This window comes from Eucalyptus grandis, chromosome 6, assembly GCF_016545825.1.
Source record: "Eucalyptus grandis isolate ANBG69807.140 chromosome 6, ASM1654582v1, whole genome shotgun sequence".
In the NCBI taxonomy this organism is placed as follows: Eukaryota; Viridiplantae; Streptophyta; class Magnoliopsida; order Myrtales; family Myrtaceae; genus Eucalyptus; species Eucalyptus grandis.
Genome location: NC_052617.1, coordinates 44,954,607 through 44,963,861, shown reverse-complemented (window position 1 = coordinate 44,963,861; position 9,255 = coordinate 44,954,607).

The window sequence follows — 9,255 nt, the reverse complement described above, 5'->3', positions numbered from 1 at the left end:
AATCTTGTAAACAAAAGAGAGTCTATATTCGTGAAAAACCTTGAGGAAGTGTGGTAGAACATCTACACTTTGTGGAATCAAGGAAAAGCTATCTTTGTAACTTCTCTTTTGTTCATAGTGAAATCCAGCCGGTGGGCTGTCGGTGCGGAAGAGTGGACGTAGGCTTGGAATAAGCCAAACCACTATAAATCTCGTGTTCAATTTTCTCTTCCCTAACCTTTACTTTACTTTGATCGTATTTTCTTTTCTATCGTTTGCCTAGAATCGCTTCCGTATCTCGAGAAATTGTTTGTGCACCTATTCACCCCCCTCTAGGTGCTTATACTAGCTATCTCAATTGGTATCAGAGCCTGTGTATCTCACTTTGTTTGAAGTGTTTTACTTCAGAGTTAAAGATCCATGGCTAGTATGTTGGCTCCAGGGCTAGTAGAAGGGCAAAGCAATACCAGACCACCTTACTTTGATGGAAATGATTACAACATATGGAAAAACAAGATGAAAGCATTCCTAAGATCAAAGGATCCTTTGGAATGGGACGTTGTAGAAAAAGGAATCATTCCTAAAGCTGCATCTGTCTTAGAAAGAGGAAAATATGCTGTTGAGTCTAGCGAAATGACTCAGGAAGAGATAATCAAGAGACAAGCTCTTGATGCAAAAGCAATTTATTCCTTATATTGTGATTTATCCCCTACTAAATATAACAGAATATCTTCTTGTGTTACAGCTAAAGAAGTCTGGGATAGATTACATATTACCTATGAAGGAACCGATCGAGTGAAAGAGACTAGAATCAACATTCTCCTCGATCAATATGAAGCCTTCAAAATGAAACCAGGAGAATCTATAAGCGATATGTTTAGTCGTTTTACGAAATCGTGAATGGTCTTGAAAATCAAGGTCAACCAATTTCTGATCCCATGAAAGTAAACAAGCTACTGCGTGGACTCTTCAGAGAGACCCAAAGAATTGGAATCACATAAAGACCTCAATCAGAGAGACCCAAAGAATCATGCCACTATCTGTAGATGAGTTGGTTGGGACTCTTCAATCTTATGAAGTAGAACGAATCAATGAAGACGAAGACCATAAAAGTAAGAAATACATTGCATTAAAATCTAATGATGATTCTGATGTTACAGATTCTGAAGACGATATGGATGATGAGGAACTTGCTCTCATGATAAGAAGATTCAGAAAGCTGAAAGAAAAGAAAGAAGATTCAATCCAAAGAAACAAAGTTTTCAAAAGCAACAAACTAAGTCTCGTTGAGGATGATGAATCAAACAAAGATGTAGTCTGCTTTGAATGTAAGAAAAAGGGACACATCGGACTCCAACCTGTCCTCTTCGAGGAAGAAGAAAGGAAAGACTGAAAAGTACCGAAAAGCTCTTAAAGCTGAAACCCTGGAGTGATACGAGTGTGAAGAGAGTGATGATGATTATGCCAATATATGTCCGATGGCACAATCGGATTCAGATTCAAATTCCGAGACAGATTGATTCGTAAAGCGAATTTGAGGTAAGTAACTTCAAAATCCCTATTAAAGTTTCAAAATACATTGATGAATTGTGTTTTAGTCTTAAGACTTCTCTTAAAAGAATTTCCGAACTCAAGAAGGAAAATTCTGCTCTAAAACAACAGGAAAATATTTTGAAAGAAAAAGTGAAATGTTTAGACAAGAATGTTTCTTCTCTTAAAGAAAGTGAAGATAATCTTTTAAAAGAAAATGCATTCTTGAAAAGTGATATCTCAAATATTTCCAAAAGATTTTCTATAGGATCTGAGAAACTGGAAAAAATTCTCTTTGTTCAAAGACCTTATTTCAATAAATCTGGTTTGGGAATGACTGCTGAATTAATTGATTTTCCTAAAGTGAAGGAAAGAATCAAACAAAGACCCACAAGAGATGCTTACAAAAATCATTTTAAAATGATCTTTGTAAAACCAGTAAGTCGCAATGCTCTCAGATGCTCAAAGTGCAATAGTGCAGATCATTTTGAAAAAGAATGTCCTATGATTTGGAAACCTGTTAAAAAGGTATGGACAAAAACCACATATCATACTAACACCAATGGACCCAAGAAAATATGGGTACCAAAGAAGGTTTGAGTTTCTTTTTTAAATGCAGGTCACTATCAAGAAAAATGTAAAATGATATATGGATAGTGGATGCTCAAGACACATGACAGGAGACTCAAATTACTTCATAAAGCTTGTTTGAGTAAATGGTGGAAAAGTCTCTTTTGGAGAAAACAGCAAAGGAAAAATTGTTGGATTTGGAATCAGTAAAGATTGGAAACCTCACAATCAGCAATGTTTCCTTAGTGGAAGGGCTTAATTACAATTTGCTCAAAAGTATAAGTCAGCTATGTGATACTTTTGGTTTCAAAATCAACTTTCAAAGGGAATATGTTCAGGAATTAGTAAAGATTCTACTCGGTCATTCATGGGTCGAAGACATGGAAATATCTACCTCTTGGATGTGAAACCAGATGAATCACAATGTCTAATCTCAATCCAAGACGAAGCAAACTTATGGCACGAAAGCTTGGGCACGTCAATATGAAGCAAATAGCCAAAATCTCAGCAAAGAAGCTTGTTCGTGGTCTACCCAATTTATCATACCAAAAGTCTGATCTATGTACACCATGTATATTGGGAAAACGGGTAAGAAATTCCTTTAAACCAATAAATCAAGTTTCCACTAACCGTGTACTGCAGCTTCTGCATATGGATCTTTTTGGACCAACCAGAACACAAAGCATTGGAGGTAAGAAATACTGCCTAGTAATTGTGGATGATTACTCATGATTTACTTGGGTATATTTCTTGACAAGTAAGTCTGAAACTTTCTCTTACTTTGAAAAGTTTGCTAAAAATGTTCAAAATGAAAAATGGTATGTTATCTCGAGTATAAGAACAGATCATGGAGGTGAATTTGAAAATCATGCTTTTACAAAATTCTATGATGAATCTGGTTTTCAGCATGTATTCTCCTCTCCATATACTCCAGAGCAAAATGGAGTTGTGGAAAGAAATAATAGATCACTTCAAGAAATGGCTAGAACTCTTTTAATTGAAAGTAACATCTCTTCACGTTTTTGGGCTGAAGCAGTTTCTACAGCATGTTACATTATAAATAGAGTTTTTCTAAGGCCTATTCTGGAAAAAAAAACCCCCTATGAACTATTCAAAAAAAAAGAAGCCTATTGTTTCATACTTTCATGTATTTGGATGCAAATGTTTTATACTAAAAAATGCAAATGATCGAGTTGGTAAGTTTGAAGAAAAGTCAGATGAAGGCATCTTCCTTGGATATTCAACCACAAGCAAAGCGTACAAAGTCTACAACAAGAAGACTCAAACAATGGAAGAATCAATGAATGTTAAATTCCAAGATTCTATGCAAAATGAATCATTCAGACTCATCTTGAAGAATCTAAACTGCTCCAGACTCTACAAAGTCTAAAATAGCTTAGACTTTGAAGGACCAGCAACAAGTGACTGTTGAAGATTCAAGTGAAGGAAGTGACCATCAATCTGACAAATTAACCAGCAACTGGAAACATAAGTCCAGTCATCCTAAAGATCTTATTATTGGCGACATCAATGAAGGAATTCGCACAAGATCCAAAAGGCGTGAAGAGTCTAGTGTTGTGACTCTTATTTCTGAAATAGAACCCAAAAACATAGAAGAAGCTTTATCTGATGAAAGCTGGATTGAAGCTATGCAAGAAGAGCTAAGACAATTCAGTATAAATGATGTATGGGAATTGACTCCTAAACCGAAAGGTAAGTCTGTTATTGGAGCTAAATGGGTTTTCAGGAACAAGATGAATGAGAAAGGAAAAGTCATAAGAAACAAGGCAAGACTCGTGGTCAAGGGATACACACAAGAAGAAGGGATAGACTATGACGAGACTTACGCACCAAGTAGCAAGGTTAGAAGCAATTCGATTATTACTTGCTTTTGCTTGTTATAAGAATTTCAGGTTATTCCAAATGGATGTCAAAAGTGCCTTCCTAAATGGATTCATCCATGAGGAAGTCTATGTAGAACAACCACCTGGGTTTGAAGACCCAAGGAAACCAGACTCAGTATTCAGACTCAAAAGGGCTTTGTATGGCTTAAAACAAGCACCTCGAGCTTGGTACGACAGACTGAGTAAGTTTTTAATTGAAAATGGATTTGTTAAAGGTAAAGTAGACACTACTCTTTTTATTAAAAGAGAAAGCAAGAGTTTTCTACTTGTCCAAATATATGTCGATGATATTATTTTTGGATCCTCTAATGAAAGTCTGTGTAAGAAATTCTCTAAGACTATGCAGGATGAATTTGAAATGAGCATGATGGGTGAGTTAACCTTCTTTCTTGGACTTCAAGTGAAACAACTGAAGGAAGGAACTTTTATTCATCAAGAAAAATATGCTAATGATATTGTGAAGAAGTTTGGAATGGACAATTGCAAAAAGACCGATATACCAATGTCAAGTTCCTTGCAGATAGATAAAGATGGAGGAGGAAAGAAAGTCGACCAAAAGTTATACAGGAGTATCATCGGTTCACTTCTTTATCTTACTGCTTCTAGACCTGACATTTTGTTTAGTGTTTGCATTTGTGCGATTTCAACGGACCCTAAAGAATCACATTTAAATGCTGCAAAGCGTATTATCAAATATATTGCATCAACTTCAAGCTTTGGTCTCTGGTATCCTAAAAATGGAGACTTTACTCTTCTTGGGTACTCAAACGCAGACTTAGCTGGATGTAGAGTTGATAGAAAGAGCACCTCAGGTACCTGCCAACTACTTAAATGCAGGACAGTATCTTGGTTTTCAAGGAAACAAAGTACAGTAGCTCTCTCTACAGCAGAAGCAGAATATGTAGCTCTCGGAAGTTGTTGTTCACAAATTTTTGGATAAAACAACAGCTAAGAGACTTTGGAATTGAAGATTCATGCACGGAGATTAAATGTGACAACACCAGCGCAATCAATCTCACCAAAAATCCAATTCTTCACTCAAGATCAAAGCATATAGAGATTCGACATCACTTCATTAGAGATCATGTTCAAAATGGAGAAATTACGATTCAGTTTGTTGACTTAAAGAACCAACTGGCGGATATATTTACAAAGCCTTTGGAGAAAAATCAATTTGAAATCATCCGCTCCAGACTCAACATTTTGAGGTTTGAAGAAGTTAAAGTCTAGAGACTCTCAGACTCAGACAAACAAGATTTTGACTGCAAGACTTTGACTGCAAGACTTTGACTGTAAGTTATTCTCTCTCTAATCTCATCTTGAAAAGGTACGTTCATCAACCGTGTTTGATTTTTGTTATCTCAACCGCTATAATTAATTAACGAGATTATTGTAACGTTTCCTTTAGAAAAATGAGTTATTTTGAAATGACAATTTTTCGAAAAAGGCAGTTATTTTTTTAAAGGCATCTTTTCACTTTCCATTACGACGTTTGGTATCCCCTCCTTTTGACCGATTTATATACAATCGGTTTTTCTTTGCTTAACTCCAAAACCCTAAAAAGCACCAATCTTCCATTCATGTTTTCTTCTCTTGTTTAATCTTCGAAAAGTTGTCATCTTTCTTGGGAAAGTCAAGCAAGGAATCTTTCAAAGACTAAGAAAGATGTCGTCTTCAAGAAAGTCTTCGAGGATGGCAAGCGGGGACCACGGCGAATGAGTGAGGGGCCTACGCACTTCGATCTCACTGAAGAAGAAGTGTCTCCAAATCAGCAGCAGAGCCCACAACATTCTCAGCAGCGTCATTCTCCTCCATCTAGTCCTCAAAATGATGATCATCAACAAAAGGAAGAAATCATTGAAGATGCAGATCCTGTAAGAGTTCAAAGGCCCTCTTTTATTTATAAGCTGTATCGTGCTTTAAAAGGGACTGGTACTCCATTGAACTATGTCGATGATTTTCTTAAGAACAAAGGATATGGAAATGAATATATCTTTTTGCGAAAAATTGAAAGTTTTGGAATTGCTCGTAAAGGGGTGGTAGAAGAAACCCTTGCGAATATCCCAAGTGATCCTCGTGATTGGGGATTTAATCCGGTAGATGGAAATGATGATGACAAATTATACAACCAATTTCAACCAAGAATGGGAGTTGCGGCGGAAAATCAAGGAAAAATGGGAGAGTTGTTTAGATCGAAGGAACAGAAGGATCTATACTCAAAATTGTTGAAGCGTGGGGTGATAAACCCTAGGAGTGTGGACTTTGATTTTCTGGATGCTGTGAATGTGAACTTAAGGGAAAAGTTCGCTCATCTTCAACTTGAAAAATTCTTCTCTGACACCACAGAGGCCTATCCTCAACTAACTGCATATTTCTATTCAAATCTTAGTTTCTTGGATGCGAATAGATTCTCTTTCAGTGTCAAAGATCAAGACTTTGTAGTGGATATGGATATGCTAGCAGATGTGTTAGGAGTTGAGAGAGGAATATATCAACGGATCAAAGTTTCTATTGCTCGTACTACACTAGAACTTGTTAAGGACATGAGAACAGAGAAAAGATTTCCTACTCAAGGATGAGTGCATTCAACATCTTGCTGCACAAGATTGTAATCAATTGCCTCAGACCGAAATCAACTTCCAAGACTGATGTTTCAAGTTCAGAGGCAAAGCTAATGTATGCCATCATCACTAGGAAAAGGTTTTCACTTCCTCACACCGTTATGTTCCACATGTATAGAGCAGTGATGAAGGACAGAGGTCAACTCCCTTATCCAGGTCTTATAACGAAGTTATTCAGACATCTGAACATTCAGCCTCCGCAAATTCTTTGTGCTCGATCGTGCGATCATATGGTGGTAGGACTGAAAATGGTGACTAAGATGCGTCTGAAGGAACTAAGCAAGGCATTGGAGAAATTTAAGGAGAAGACTCCAGTCAAATCTCATCAATTCTCTTCTGCAGGAAAAATAAAAGGGAAGGAGCCCATGGATGCTCCATCCAAAAGAAGAAGAGCTCTCATCGTTGAGGATGAAGATGATGAGGATAACATCACTATTTTTGCAATGGCATTGAAGAATCGATCTGTTCCAGAGAAAGAACCAGAACAGCAGACAGCAGAAAGAGAAGAGAAAGAAGCAGAGGAAAAAGAAACGGAGGAAAGAGAAGAAGAAGAAGAAGAAAGAGATGCTGAGAAAGAGAGAGTTGAAAAAGAAGAAGAAGAGAAAAGAGATCAAGAAGAAGGAGAACATGAGGAGCACTCTCCACCTGAAGGCATGAAAACAGGGGAGACCAAGAGAAAAGAGGAATGTCCTCAAATCCTGCAACCGGTGAGGGAGTCGGTTGATCCCCAGCAGATCCGAGGATATTTATGCCGCTCAGTTTCCTGAGGAAGGTCATGATGTTTCTTCGCCAAATCTGCGTGATTATGCTGATCTACCATCGTCTGCATTTACTCCATCAGATCGTGCCGACGCCAGTACGCAGATCGACAATTCAGCAGACTTTCGCAGAGTGATGGATATTCTCTTGGAGATGCAAGGTCAGATATATGCATTGGGATGCAAAGTTCAGAACTTGCAGAATGCAAGACAAGCTTCTTCGGGTTCATTGAATGATCAAATCCAAGCCCTTTCTCTTCAGATTCAGGCTAATGCTAAGGGTGAGGATGTTGCACAATTGAAGGAAGACTTGAAAAGGCTGGAAGGCATCGTTCAGTCGATGGGAGTTTTCCAGCTTGTTCGTGTTCCCAAGCATTCTTGACTCCACTCCATTTTCATCTCAATCTTTTTATGCTGACAAAAAGGGGAGAGTTGCGAGACTTGAAAAACTTTGAACTTAAATTTGTCGAACTTTTGGCTTGTTTGGTTTATGGTTTGTTTTGACTTGACTTGTGTGTCTGGATGTGGACTAAATTCGGGATTTGGATTTGACTGCTTATTATTAAGTACTATTGATATCTTATGGATGGCTTTATTGCATACTGGACTAACCTATTTTCTGTGGTTGCAGATTCTAGTGTTATTCATTTAGCCATTTATCTCTATAAGATATGCATATGTGTTTGAGAAATGTTTTGAAGGTCAAAGTTTTCCAAATCTGCAGGAAAGTTTTGTCACCATCAAAAAGGGGGAGATTGTTGGAGAAATCCTCTTAAAGTGTTTTGAAGTTGACAAAACGTTTCCATCAGTCTAGTCTGAAGGCTTGCAGACTCTGCTATTTAAAGTTTGAAGACCTCCGAACAGCCAGACTCAAGACTCAAAGTCTATCCTCATTGACAGTTTTTAATCCGTTGAAGAAATGCTATCCAGAACTTGATGTTTCATTAAGGATGTGGCCTTATCGACTGGAGAAGATCTCTTGGCTGGATATGACATAACAGAATCCTTTATTTGATCATAATTGATTCGAAGATTAAGGATCCGATGATTGGCAAAGTATACTTGGAAGGTTCTACTTATGGAAACCGAGATCCTGATTGTATGGGCAAACAGGATTGATGGACTATCGACATGTTCCTTTAATAGCTCGAATGATCTTCCTAATTGATTCCGTCCAACGGGTATGATGGCATGAAGGAGTATATAAGGAAGACGTTCCAGTTGTTCAAGTGTGTGCATGATAGAGGAATTCCAAAGTCTGAAGCTCATTGTTCTTAGTCAATTCATTTGTTGAGCAAAATCTTGTAAACAAAAGAGAGTCTATATTCGTGAAAAACCTTGAGGAAGTGTGGTAGAACATCTACACTGTGGAATCAAGGAAAAGCTGTGCTGTAACTTCTCTTTTGTTTATAGTGAAATCCAGCCGGTGGGCTGTCAGTGCGGAAGAGTTGACGTAGGTTTGGAATAAGCCAAACCACTATAAATCTTGTGTTCAATTTTCTCTTCCCTAACCTTTACTTTACTTTGATCGTATTTTCCTTTCTATCGTTTGCCTAGAATCGCTTCCGTATCTCGAGAAATTGTTTGTGCACCTATTCTCCCCCCTCTAGGTGCTTATACTAGCTATCTCAGCCCATTCAATTGAAAACTAACAACTTTCTGTTTTCCATAAATGCAACTCTCACAAAAATCTAACTCAACTTTTTGCAAACCTGGAAGTAATTTCCTCGAGTGTAACTGTTTTACACATTTTTCACTAAGATGTCCTAAATGATAATGCCAAAGAGTAGACAAATTACCTGTAGTCATTATAGTTGCAACTATATCACTGATATTGTCTCCTTGGAGAATGTAAAGTTTACCCGTATGCTTTTCCTTTGCTACTACTCTTGC